The 14,731-nt window shown below is 40.7% G+C and overlaps 1 protein-coding gene across 12 annotated transcripts in view; it reads right to left on the bottom strand.

The window, feature by feature from the left end:
- Window positions 1–14,731, bottom strand: part of LPP (LIM domain containing preferred translocation partner in lipoma) — a 701,187-nt gene that overhangs the window by 471,145 nt on the left and 215,311 nt on the right. The window lies entirely within an intron of this gene.

Here is a 14,731-nt window from a genome sequence, read left to right as displayed (position 1 = left end):
AAATTCTGTGAACTGAAGGAAGAAGCAAGGCATTTCTTTGAGAAGGCAGCAGATCAGCTGAACTGAAATGAGGGACTTAGAATATTTGGGGGAAAGATTTGGAAGGTTAAAATGAGCCTTGCTCATTTAAAGGTCTTATACAGAGAAATAAAAAGCTAGAACTTATATCTTTGAAAAGGAATCTAACAGGAGTGAAAATTCTATGTAAGAAAAACTAATCTATGCAAAATGGACCCAAGGAAGGAGATAAATACAATAGTATAGACATAGAGTCCCTATGACCCCAGTTCTAGTCTCAGCTTTGCCAGTGTGACCTTTAACGAGAGAGGATGCTCATTTGTAGAATGAATGTCTGTAAAGTCCCAATCAGTTCTAATATTCTAGAGTGCTTTCCTTCTCTGAAATCTTAATTACAGCCCTTCATTTTGATAAATGGGTTTGAGAAAACCTCACAAGTTTAGTGAACAGACGAACTAGACCATTTCCCTGGGGTTTCTCAGCTTCTCAGAAAGAGACCCATGGTAAACAGAGAGAGAAGCACTGGTGAGAGCTGGTTTTGCTGGACCAAAACTTACCCTGCTCTTACTTCCTCTGGTTCTCGATTGGTTTCTCTCTAAGCATATAATCATCATGAAAGCAAGAAGTGAAAGGAAGATCTACACAGAGGCTCTGAAAATACACAAACACCATCAGAAGAGAGGAAAGCAAGAGAAGTGGCCCTCCTCTAAGCAAGATGCCTACTGCTGATGGGAGTTAAAAAGCTGGGGCTTCCTAAGCACTGGTCTTTCAGGAACTGTCATCAAATGCAAAGCAATTAAGAAGAACCTAAGAGGTTTCACTTATTGCCGCTCTGTCGCTCTTCTGTCTTCTCCTCCTAACTGTTCAGTGGGTACAAGAAAGCTACAGACCGACAATAAATAGCAAGTGTTTACTGAGGACTTACTTTATGCCAAGCAATTTTCTACTGGCCACATAATCATTCTGACTATTACATGAGGTAGGGTTATCTTTCTCCATATTTAGCAGATCAAGAAAGTAAGGCTCTAAGAGTTAAATAACTTGCTCAAGGACACACAGCTAAGGAAGAGCAAAGCTGAAGCTAGGACACAAGTCTTGGACCCAAAAGCCATGGTCTTCACCATGGTACTACCTGTCTGTTTGGAGGAAAAAGAAAACACCATAACCCAAAGAAAGTCATCACTTAGAAACAGGGGATTTTACTTTCACATCCATCCCTAGCTCCTACGTCCTACCTGCCAAAATGTCTTCTCTATTTTGTTCCATCAAACCTAACTGTCATGAGCCCCAGGATCACAAACTGATGAAGCCAAAAGTCTAGCCAAATTGATTAGACACAAGAAAACACAAACAACTGAAAAGGGCCACGTGACGTCCAAGACCCTTGCTCTATGGGTGGGAAAACCTAGGGCTACAGGTAAGGTGCCATTTAATACTAAAAATGGCTACCAAGCCCCTCTAAAGATAGCATGTGGATGACAAGTCACTGTCATCCCCAAAAACAGAGTGAACTAGTGCTTGCTCAAGTTTTGCTTCCTTTCTAAAATCAATAACAAGGGAGTTCCCTGGCGGTCGAGTAGTTAAGACTCTGCATTCCCACGGCGGGGGTCTGGGTTTGATCCCTGGTCAGGGAAGTAAGATCACGTATGCTGCATGGCGCAGCCGAAAAAGTAAAAAAAGGCTTACAACCGATAGTACTCTTCTTTAGACATTTACATAGCTCACCAAACTTTAAAAACAACCAAGCCCCGTTGTATGGTATTATCTAACACCAAGTGCTATAAGCTTAAAGAAGTGGTTTTCAGAACTGCACACTAGACTGATCTGGGAATCTTTATGTATGTATTCTGATTCAAGGGTTGGGAATAATTGACTTAAGTTAGAGGGTTTATTTTAATCTTTAAATTACGTTGCATTAGTCCCTAAATCTCCCTTGGCAATTAACCCAAGCAAGGCCTGGCTCTTGGTCAATGTTTGCTGAATAAATGAATGACACTGAAAGAAGAGACAGGTATGAACAACACTATTTTATTGGTAGAAGAAGAGAGGCTGAGGGGCCTTGTGACTTAGACACCAGAAGTAGTTGATAGCCGATTGAGTTTAGGATTCGTGTGCCTTAGCAACATTTTCTCCACTTAAACAAGCAATTAAGATTTAAATAACACTGTCCTATACCTTTGGAGATTTTTCATGATCTTCCCTCTTTGTATAAAAGTCAGTGCCTTCCTAGAGTTTCAAAACTGCTTTCTTAAGGGGCTGTTAAAATGGTACACTGTACTTGCCTCCCTAGACTACAGCTAATGATCCTTTTCTACATCTTGGTCCTCAGCTGCAAGATACCTGATCTTCTGAATTCAGACCCAGCTCCCAGTCTCAGCTCTGCCATGAGCTCATAGTGCAACCTTTGCTCTCTCTGGGATCACAGTGACCTCCTCTGAAAATGATGGGACTCGATTATTAGATGAATGCTAATGACAACTCTACGCACAAACTCATGAGTCCAGGGAAGATCCCGACTGTGGAACTAGCCAGAAACAAGTAAAAGTCAGCCATGGAGATTCCAAATCATCCATAATTCTCCTCTTAGGTCGTCAGTGAGGAAACACAGCCCTCTTTTTTGTTGTTGTTCTTTTTTTGTCACCCGTTTCCCTGTCTCTTCAATCCTCGTCATTGTGGGAGGGAACCTTAGAATGATCTCAGAGATTACCAAGGTATCAATCAAGATTTATTATGCACAAGTAAATAAGTACTTTAGGCAAACCTTTTCCAAACGGTGTAGGTAAGTCCCTACCAGTGTAATTACGAAGCAGATATGCTGTGGCATGTGACGGAAGCATGGGAAGACAACGTTAAGCAACAAGGCAGGCTGAAAATTGCACACAATTGTTATTTGAATAACAAACGTAATCACTCTTCCTCTGATGAGAGCTGGAAGGGCAAAGAGGATCTGCCGTGGGCCGAAAATGTCACTGCATTCACTCCACTTCTCTTTACAGGCAACTCTGGCCCCACACTAGCTAAGTGTCCCACTCTCTGCATGGACAGCTGCCATTACTTGGAAGGGGTGACGAGAGAACAACTCTATAGAAATGCCAAACATTTATATAGACTATCTGACAGACAGATGGAAATACTGGAAAAAACACTGGACTGAGATGCAGAGGACTTGGGTGGATTTCCAGCTCAGCCACTAACTGGCTCTATGACTTGACCTCTTTGAACCTCAGTGTGTCTCCCTATCTGTAAACTGAAGATGAGATGCCTGCTACCATTCCTTCCAACCCTCATGTTCCATGACCCCCCCCCCCAAGTCCGCCAGCCGAGCGAGCTGAGGTTTCTTACAAATCCGTCTTCACTCCTATGAGTCCCCTTGACTGGGGGTGGTAGAGTGAGGCGAGGCAGACCAGAAATCAACAGGTTAAATGCCAACCTGCCTTGCACGGAGTTAGTACGAATACAAATCAATGCGAAAGGTGCAATCCCTATGACTGGCAACACAGCTGGTGGCAAGAAAAACGCAACTACACTTGCAGATGTCAGTAAACTGAGAAGCAGAAAGAGAGAGAAGCATCAGTCCGTTCAAGTAAACGTTTGTCTCTGATAAAGAAGTGAGGCGGAATAGAGACATGGTCCGCATTGCACTGTCACTTCAGATTCAGAATATCACACGGAAAGGGAACAAGCGACCCTGACAGGGAAACAACAGCACTGGAAGACCAGGCCTCTCAGAAGATGGTAAAGGAGAGAATGGAACCAAACCAATTACTACCTCATGGGCTTTTATTTGCCGCAACTGGGTGACAACAGCCAGGACAGGCTATTCAATGGCTAAGAAGTCACAGGGAGCTGCACCTGGATTCAACCCAGTTGTTCTGCTTCCGGAAGGCGTTTGTGGTGGAAAAGTTTCACTAAACAAGTGAGAAACTCTTGCTTATTCTTGGATAATAACTAGAAAGAGTGGGTAAAAGGCACTGAAATAGACATGGGATTAAAGAATTTCTCTTCCATAAGAGTCAGCACCCACGCCATTGGAGATCAGCACTAAAGTCATGAGACCCCAACTTTGCACTCTAGGTCACCTTTAATGACAATGGTTCTACTTGGCTAAGTGAACAAGAAAATAGGTACCCTGTCTGGACCTCAAATTCTCCAGCTCTGATCAGCTTCGTGCTTTGTGACCACCTAGAGGGGTGGGATAGGGAGGGTGGAAGGGAGACGCAAGAGGGAGGGGTTATGGGGATATATGTATATGTATGGCTGATTCACTTTGTTACACAGCAGAAACTAACACACCATTGTAAAGCAACTATACTCCAATGAAGATGTTAAAAAAAAAAAAATTCTCCAGCTCTAAAATAATGAGCATTAAGAAGATGATCTCCAACATGCTATGTTCTGCAATGGTAGGCTAGTCTGGGGAGTGTGCTGTGCTTATTTTTTAAATGTACTCTTAAGGAGCTTTCTCTTAAGTCTCTGATTCTAGCAGACTTTTCTGTACAAGGCCAAGAAAAGGGTGCAAACAATACCTTGAGCCCTTTGAGTTCAGTAAGTCTACTTCTCAAAGTGGAAATCTGGATTTACAAAGATGAGATTCTGAGTGCCTGATTCATAAGGGTTTAAAATTCTGGTTTATACCCTGCCCCTCCACCAGGATGAAAAAGCGACCATGGGAAAAATCACCAACAGCATCTCTAACAAGGCCTAGCAATCTCTTTGGTGGTATCTGGCTGGAATCCTCTCATTCCAAACCCACTGCCAAGTGGGTAGGTCCACAAGTTAACGGCCACTCACTGTCTGCTTTCCCCTGACAGCCTGTTCAAACCTGTATTAAAATACATGAACACCACGTTTTAGCTATCTGTTTACAAGCCCACTGTACCCATTAGACAGATCAGTGACTATTACTAGCACTTGAGGGATGTTTTCACTGATTTTAATTTTTTAAATAATTTTTTTGTTCTTCTTTATTACAAATTCACTTTGATATCCCAATAAAACTATATTGAATAAGTGAAAAAAACCTCTACTTTAGATATATCTTGAAACGTAGAAACGTTTCACTTTGTCTTCAATGAATATAAACGCTCTATTGACAAATCTCAGGCCATATTTACATGACACTACTATATGTGACACTGTGAAGCAATGTTTGCTCAGACCATATTACCTGCCAAGAGTAATCACAGCAACAAGACACAGAGTTAACTGTTACCCTCCAGCCTTCTAAACATTATATTGCTCACAAAACCGTCACCTGTCAACTGTGCTGTTTGTATCCTAATGTCTCATACCGGTTGTAAACTAGTTCAGAGCTTTTGCATAGAGTTTGGATGCTATCATTTGAATTAACATTATTGAATTTGGATAATATGATTATTACAAGTTAAAGTTTCCAAATTAATCTTTGTTTCTCTAATACTTAATTTTCATCTTAAATTTCTGTTAAACCCCAAATCTACTTCATTCTAAGGTTAAAATGTAAGGATATTGCTAAATTAAATTAAAATGCCTAGTCACTGGAAAAATAAAGGAGGAGGAAGAAGAGGCACAACTTTTCATCCTTCAAGGATCATAAGATACAGCTTTAAAGAAGAAAGAGACTCAATGCATTATATGCTCTGAAATTAAAATTTCCGTTTAACACCAATCCAAGAGCCTGGAGAAATTTCTCAGTATTTGAAATGGTATGAAACAGGCAGGCTTCTCATTAGAATGTGTTATAAATTCAAATTATGGAAGAGAGGCTAGTTTTCCAATTTCACATTTAATAGCAAAACAATTGAAACCATTTTCAACTGGTGACCTTTTTCTTAAGTCATGTTGGAAGCTGCTCCACTTTTATTTCAAGATTTTGAAACAGAGACAAAATCTGTAAGAGCATCGACCAATAGCCGCTGAGTAAAAACGAGCCAGGCTGTTTCGGATCAGTTTCAGAATGACATGGGTGGATGTTTAATTCCCTTTCAAATTTCTTTCGACGAGAGCGCTGATGTTATGCCTTCTGCATTTTTATTAATTACTGACTACCATGCAAAAAAGGCAATGCCATGTGTGAAGAATGTACTAAATTGGCTAATATTCTGGGGAAATAAAACACATACATACACATGCACTTTAGACATAGGTAAGGCAGCAGCTAACGACTTACGAATATAGAAGTTTTAATATCCAAGAAGCATGTAATTGTTAATGAAGTTATTTCTTCTAATATGGAGCTGAAGTTGAAACTTAATCACCCTCTGTGAGTGTGTTTGTCCAAATCAATGACAAGGAACTTATGACCTCACAAGGCAGCCCCTTCCATGGCAGGAAAGTTATAACTGCTAGAAAGTTATGTGAGGCTGAAAACTATTCCTCTAAGAACCACACCGATCAGTCCTGCTTTTTCCTTGGAATCACAAGCCCTCTTATACATAGAAGCCCTCCAGATACTTAAAATATATATATATATTTTTTAGTTTTGTATGTAACTTTTTCTGTGTCCCAAGTTTAAAAAGTCACATTCTGGGCTTCCCTGGTGGCGCAGTGGTTGAGAGTCCACCTGCCGATGCAGGGGACACGGGTTCGTGCCCCGGTCCGGGAAGATCCCACATGCCGCGGAGCGGCTGGGCCCGTGAGCCATGGCCACTGAGCCTGCGCGTCCAGAGCCTGTGCTCTGCAACGGGAGAGGCCACAACAGTGAGAGGTCCGCGTACCGGGAAAAAAAAAAAAAAATCCCATTCTTCCCTTTTTTTTCCAACCAGCCTTATAGCTTTAGAACAATAACATAAAATTTTAAATCTCAAACCAGTAGTTTTCAAACTTTTCTTTGGCAAAAAATTGTTTCTTCATGCCAAATCTTTAAGAAAATCCCAAGAATAAAATAGACAAATTGATAAAAGAGTTCCTCGGATTTATTTAAATCTTCGTCCTTCGGCAGAATACACTTCACTTGTGGGGGAAGCATAAAACGTATTACTTCCTTAGCCCTCCAATGAGAACTATGCTATGAGCCAGGTTGAAAACCCTCTGCTCTAAAATCTTACAGTGATTGTAAGGAAATAAAGAACACAGACGGTATCTTCCTATATTTTCCTAGTGCCTAATACAGAACCTGTCCCATCATCAGCGCTTAGCATGTGATTAGTATATAAAAGAGAAGGGAAACTTAAAGATTTGGGAACATAAAGAGTTAATCTCTGCTTCTGAATCATGTCAGTTCACATTTCAAGCACTGTTCTCCACAATTCCTTATAGTTAGGGTGACTATACATCCAATTTATGCCTACTGTTTCAGTGTAATTATCAACAGTGTCCCTTTTCACTCTCAGAAGTGTCCCCATTTAGACAATACCTTATATATAGTCACTTTACTTATAACAGCAATAATGAGGTTTTGGTCACTGAGTCCAAGAGAATTCTGAATATGATAGGGTCCTCTCCCAAAGGCTCCATATGACCAAAGACCTTCCAACTTTGAGTCTATTACTGCAACTGCTAAGAGGGCAGAGCAATTAGCAGTGAGAAGGTCTTGGGGGCTTCCCTGCTCCAGAAGCACGTGCTTCCCAGTAAGGATGGAAGAAGGTACCAGAATGATTGCGCAGGAGTAGAAGAACACAGGATACAGGAGAAATCAAGAAGAAGCTAGTATCAACTACCCTACTCACTCAGCCTCTTTCTCCTGAAGTAAAGAATATCACCTTTTCCAAGAAAATCAGATTATTTACTTCAATTATATCTTTACCACCTGCCCACTCCTGTCCCCATGACCATCAACATTACCAGTGATTTTATGTCTACTGTTTCAAGTAGAAGGACAATTTGGAACAGGAAAAATTAGGGAGTGGGCAAGAAACAGAAATAAAATGTGTCCAAATGTATTCACTAGGGTGCCAGAGTAAAGGTGGAGGGGATTACTTATAAATGTTTTACATTTTTAAACAGGGGTTGGGGGAAAGTTAAGGGAAACGAAGTCAAAAGAATTCAATGCCGGCCCATTGGCTATATGTCAGTTTGATTTATTTTAAATAAACGATTTTATATTGATTTCCCTTGGAAATTCAAAATGTATATTCCACAGGGGCGGGGGAAGAGGCGAAGCATTCAAAGTGGAAAGTTGACAACCCCTGCCAAAGACGGAACTCCCCGCAGACATGGTAAGCACTGTTGTATCATAAAATCGCATGTCTCCTTGTAGTACCTTCCAAGATGTTTGAAACCAAAACAGTTTAGAATACTCTCCCAGCTCAGGATCTTCCCTCCTTATGGCAGTTTTTCTGATAAATAGGAATTCCCCTTAGGGATTCCCTAAAGTAAAACTCTTGCCTTCCCTTCTGTTATATAATTAATTACACTGACAAACAGAGATCTAATGGAACGTAATTGTTAATCCATCCTCAGTTTAATATCAACTACACACAGAGCCTTACAGAAGCCATGCCCAACATGTGACAGCAACCCTTACTGTGTTGGAAATGGCGGATGAGCACTCAACCTTGCCATATTGCAGAGGCTGTCTGGCAGGGTAGGGTTTGATTGCAAAAGAGATTTTGCCAAAATATGTGTACCAGCTTGAGACTTGGAAGATAAAAGTAAGATGGAAGCCACGCTCTGCCACTTTGGCTCGCTGTCTGCTGGAAACACGGTCATGGAGACAGAGGGTTTTTCTGCATCCACATTCCAACATTCAGTCTTCAGCCCTGTGGTTGTCAAGAAGCAGCTGCGGCAGAGAGAGCAGCTGGACTCCAGGTTTTAGGGTCCAGTTACTACCTTCCCGATCGTGGCTTCTTAATCTCTGGTTCACAAGTAGTGTGCCGTGTTCCTGACCACAGCAGCTCCATGGTAGCCTCATGAATCTTTGCTGTCCCCCACACAGTAATTTTATGTGGTTCTGAGATTTACTATTGGAAGCTCAGCCTATAGCCTGCTCTATACAATCTTCCAATGATTTTGAAGCACCTAACACCCTGAATTAAAACCTTTCTGGTTCAAATATCTAGAGTGGTTTGTTTCCCAGAGTAAACCCTAACTAAACCCCACCTCCAAACCCTCAAAATTCCATTTGCCAATAGACAGTAATGATATTTTATCAACAAGAGACAGGTTCAAATCACTCACTGTGCGAAGAGATCTTGAGTGCCTAGGCAAAGCCCTCTGATTTTCACTAGGGAGCAGAGCCATGCCCAGGGCAGACACAGTGCCAGCCCTCTCAGAGCTCAGAGACTGGTAAGAAGAGACACGGGGGGAAGTATGAAGCGACATGCAACAAGCCAGCAGAGAACCTAATCTAACTCCATTTTATCACTAACTGGCCACGTTTTCAAATCAAGGGGGCTAGATGGATGAAAGTCCCTTGAAACTCTAACATTCCACAGTTCTATGAGTCTTTGTACTCATAAGGGAATTTACTTGGATTCAAGTCCTAACAAAACTTCCTAAATTTTCAGTTCCCTCAATCTGAAGGTCAGAGCACAAAGGTCACATAACACACAAGCCTCATAGAGTTAAAATAGAAACAGGAATCACTGAGCCCCAAATGTGAAGCATTATAGCAGCCTACAACTAGAAAACCTCAGGGAAAAAATCCAAACTCATGGTTGCAATGGTTGTTAAGAACACCAAAGAACAAACACAGTTTCTTCAGGGTCTCTGTCTTCTCTGAAAATGTCTGCCTCACTGTCTGAAAAACAAGGGGAATATTTACATGTAACTGTCTTCTCTGAAAGTACTCAGGCCAACACGTAAAAGAAATATTAGGCAAATGCGATAATGCTTAGATCTCTCAAGAAAAGTCACCAGTTTCTTCGTGTCTTGGACAAGAAAATCCCTGAAACTCATAAAAGAGAAGCAATTTTGTGGACAGGAAGAAAAATGTCAGCAGAGTCAAGGTCATGCATTTAAAAGCAGTTCTGCTACCAGCTCCAAGGGCAGTCCAAGGCCAGGGCCTTCCAGACCTCGCTGGGCCTTAGTTTCCTCATCTGTAAAATGGAGACAACAATCTCTGCCCTGCTTACCTCATAGGTGTTGATGAGGATTAAGTGTGACACAGGACACAAGAGCATTTCATAAACAGCAGATGATACATATATATGAAGAAACATTATTAGTAAAGGAATTTCAAAGGAAAGCTGTGAACGGTACTTCGCAGCAAAAGGAAATATAAATATAGCCATGATTTTACAATTTTATAATCAGGAGGAAGAAATAGTGTTCAGAATTGTGACAAACAATGATGTCCAAAAGAGAAGAGAAACCAGCTTGGCTCTGTCATAATGGTCTCAGTTCCTGTAGCACACACAACAATGGAAAGACTGCAGGGAGGGGCAGAGGCACCCTTTGTGATGGCAGCTCACCCAGGACATGGAGACCCTGGACTAAGAAAAGGACGCTTCCACCTCAGTCACTATCATAATCTCACGGTGTGTGTCTTCTAAGAACTGTGTGGCTCTGTGCAAGTCACGTCACCATTTTCTCACTCATATCTCTTGGAAAACAGAAATAACCATCATCACTCAGGAGTGAAACATAATTCTGATCATTCTTTAAAGCAGTACAATTGGAGGGAGGGAGGCTCAAGCTCTAGGGTTCCTCACCAGGACAGACAGAAATGCAAAGGTAGATCTTGCCCACAGTTGGATTTCAGGCCCCAAAGGGCATAGGTAGGTTCAGACAACAACTAACTCTAAAGGAGCTGGAAGCAGCAAAGCACCACTCAGGATGGAGAAACAAAGTGGTCCTCCAGGGCTTCCCTGGTGGTGCAGTGGTTGAGGGTCCACCTGCCGAAGCAGGGGACACGGGATTGTGCCCCGGTCCGGGAAGATCCCACATGCCGCGGAGCGGCTGGGCCCGTGAGCCATGGCCGCTGAGCCTGCGCTCCACAACGGGAGAGGCCACAACAGTGAGAGGCCCGCGTACCGCAAAAAAAAAAAAAAAAAAAAAAAAAAAAAAAAAAAAGTGGTCCTCCAGCCTCAGTCTATTGGCAAGTAGCTGGCCTAGGACACGGGTAAGAACTGAACTGAAAATCAAGTCCCAGGACCTCGAGCACAAAGTTACAGGAAGAGTTATCATTCGTGACGCAAAATGGTGCCCTGTTAGTCTGCACTGGTCTGGAGATACCACAGGTCTCCAGGGCCTGGAGACATCAAGTGACAAGAAGATAAAATAAGTGAGATAAATTAACCCTACTTGTAATTCACTGAAGAGGAGACCTCAATGGAAAACAAATATAGCAAATAATAATAATAACACACATACACAACTGCAACAGTAGAGAAATGCAAATTAAAACAGCAAGGACACACTACTTTCCACTCACTGGCAAAAAAAAATGAAAAGATACACAAAATTCACTTTGGGAACAGATGTGTGAGGAAACTGACACTTACAATATTATGTTTCTTCTTACAAACAGATGTGTTCTCTAGTTCTTTATTAGATGTGTGACTTGCCTACGGCTGCTTTGGTGCCACAATGGCAGAGTTGAGTAGTTGTGACAGAGACACTCTGGCCTCAAAGCCTAAAATATTTGCTAACTGGTCCCTCACAGAAAAATTTTGTAAACCCCAGTTCTAAATTTTAAAAAGTTATTATTTCCAATTACTAAAGATATAATCAATCTGTTCATTTATTAAAGCTTTTCTCTAGTTGTCTTTTTTTCTTAACATGACCTTTAATTCATAGCAAGGTCTATTCTGATATATATTCATGATACAACTCTTTTTTCATTAATGACTACCAATTACCCCAATGCCATTAAAAGAACCCTCCCTGATCAGCTCGGTGCTTTGTGACCACCTAGAGGGGTGGGATAAGGAGGGTGGGAGGGAGGGAGACGCAAGAGGGAAGTGATATGGGAACACATGTATATGTAAAACTGATTCACTTTGTTATAAAGCAGAAACACCATTGTAAAGCAATTATACTCCAATAAAGATGTTAAAAAAAAAAAAAAGAACCCTCCCTTTTCAAAATGTTTCAAGGTGGTCCCTTTATTGCATATTGAATTTGACCTGCAGTTGCTCTGTTTCTGGGTGAGTTATGTCACCCCAATGGCCTTCATCTATTCCAGCACCAACACTTCAATTATGGTTCCCTTATAATCTACTTTAGCATCTGGCCAGGCTGGTCCCTGTCCCTCGTTACTCTTGTTTTTCAAATTTCTCTTAGCTGTTTTGCCTGTTTATTATCTAGCCCACGTTAGAATTTTTTTGTTAAGATTCAAAAACAATTAACTTGTAAGCTGTGCTGAGATTACATAAAATGTAGGGGTGCGTAACTACTTAACAACCTTAACATTTCCATTTACGAATAAGGTATGTCTTTCAGTTTATTCAAGGGCTCCTTCATATGACTCAAAAAGCTCGAGAACCTCTTTGGACAAGTCATGTACAATTCTCATTAAAATATGGATTTTTCATTTTGCTGTGAAGAGGTTCCCACAGATCACAAAGTATTCATTTTCAAATGCCATAAACAAAATATAACTAGACATGAGACATGAGGACACATGTTTAACCTCACAATAACCAAAGAAATACTAGTACCAAGAAGACAACGTATCTAATGCTGGCCACTGGGGAGACACTGACCCACTCACTCATTCCTGCTGCAATTACAGAAACATCCCTTGTAGAACACAAGTCATCGGGGAATTTGAGTAACCATAAAATGCTAACCTCTGACCCTGAGACCTCAACCCTCCAACATGTTTAAGATTTTTGATGAACTAAGCTATATTTATGCATAAAAATGTCAATCACAGCAATACATAAAAATAATGGAATAATTAAGTAAGATATGGCATGACCACTCAATGAAATATTAAACAGTTATTAAAACTGTAATCTTTCAAGAATATGCAGCAGTACAGAAAATGCTTAATATATGATGCCATATATGTATATCATACGTAGCACTATGGTAATTTTTGCCTAATAGCTAAAGACTGGAAGGGAATATACAAAAATGATAGGTTGTACTTATCAAGGTGGTGGAATAATGGGTGACATTTTTCCTCCTAAATGGTCTGAGCTTGATATAATGTTGCAACTTTACTTAAAAAAATTTTTAAAAGAGAGGACCAATTTTAGGTGCCTTCCAGATCTAAGGTTTGCAATTCCTTTGTTATTTAAGGTGGAAAGATGAGACTCAGGTGTCTGATCTGACTTTTCTAAGGCCCACAGATCAAGTCACAGACAGAACTGGGACTAAAACCCAGGTCTTCAGACTTGAGAGGTAGTATTCTTTCCTACACAGCATTTTTGTGTTGTCATTTTCCTCAAACCAGCTCTAGGGTCATTTAAAAAATTTTATACATTATTAATATATAAAATAACAATGAAACAATTAATATAAACGAAAATAACAATGTCCAATTACCTCTCTAAGAGAGCAACTGCTTTTAAAAATCCTACAAAATGCTTTAATGTGCTAGAGATTGAATGAAACTTCTTTTCTAAACATGGCTATTCAACACAGCAGAGGATATCAAAGTATGTCTTTTCTACAAAAGCTTGCTTAGTAGAATTAGTCATTTCTGCGTAAAATCATAAAGCAATTTCAGTGAGTTAAGCATTAACTTAATAAAAAGGTAAACTCCGCCTTTGGACACTTACTTTAGAACCTGTGAAGTCTCAACCTGCAGTATTATTACTCTAGAGGAGAAAATACCTTCGAAATTCAAAACCTAATAAGAACTAGTTCCTTGACTTTTCTCACTGCAGCCTGACAACAAATTTGGCAGAAGAGGTATTTATACACCTGTATACACAATGGATAACCATAATTAGCTTGTAATATTCCGTAATGCCTAAAGATAACATTTGGAACCCACATGTATTCTAATGTTCTGTGAATTTTGAGAGGTTCTAACTAGGTCCCAGCGGAGGTAATATTTGGAAAAGAACAAGGTAAAGGAAGTCATCAAATAAAACAGAGTTAGGAATAAGTGGTTAATAAGGCAGAGAGACTGGTGTGTGAGCATGCTTGTGTGCGTGCACACGCTGTGACTTAAGCATCATCTGTTGAAAGCACACTTTCCAAGGGTCGGAGCAACCACTTCGAGCAACTGGTGAGACAGCTTCCTATTTCCTGATATGCTACAGACCTCTCTCCCTAATTCCTATGGTTTTCTAAACATTGACATACACATCAATCATCCTCATACTTTTTCTTGTTCATCTTCTGAAAAAAAACCCATAAATCTTTCATTCTGCTTTGATACTATTCAAATCGTAATAAAATTAAAATTAAAAGACTGAGGGCTTCCCTGGTGGCACAGGGGTTGAGAGTCCGCCTGCCGATGCAGGGGACACGGGTTCGTGCCCCGGTCCAGGAAGATCCCACATGCCGCTGAGCGGCTGGGCCCGTGAGCCATGGCCGCTGAGCCTGCGCGTCCGGAGCCTGTGCTCCGCAACGGGAGAGGCCACAACAGTGAGAGGCCCGCATACCGCAAAAAAAAAAAAAAAAAAAAAATTAAAAGACGGAGAGTTAGAGTGAGGCAAAAGCCAGGTAAAATTTTGTATAATATATAAAGAATATATATATATGCACATATACGTGTGTGTGTATATATAGTTTTATTTTTAAATTTTATTTTAAAATTTTGTATTACATATAAAGAAGAATCACCTCAGGCAAGGAGAATGTGGGCGTTAAATACACAATGGTAAATGAGTATACTGGCAACTTCATGAGAGCCTCCACTCAAGTTTCTTTTCTTCTCACATACTCCAAT

The sequence above is a fragment of the Pseudorca crassidens genome, chromosome 5 (assembly GCF_039906515.1).
Source record: "Pseudorca crassidens isolate mPseCra1 chromosome 5, mPseCra1.hap1, whole genome shotgun sequence".
Taxonomy (NCBI): Eukaryota; Metazoa; Chordata; class Mammalia; order Artiodactyla; family Delphinidae; genus Pseudorca; species Pseudorca crassidens.
This window is presented reverse-complemented; position numbering and strand designations above follow the sequence as displayed.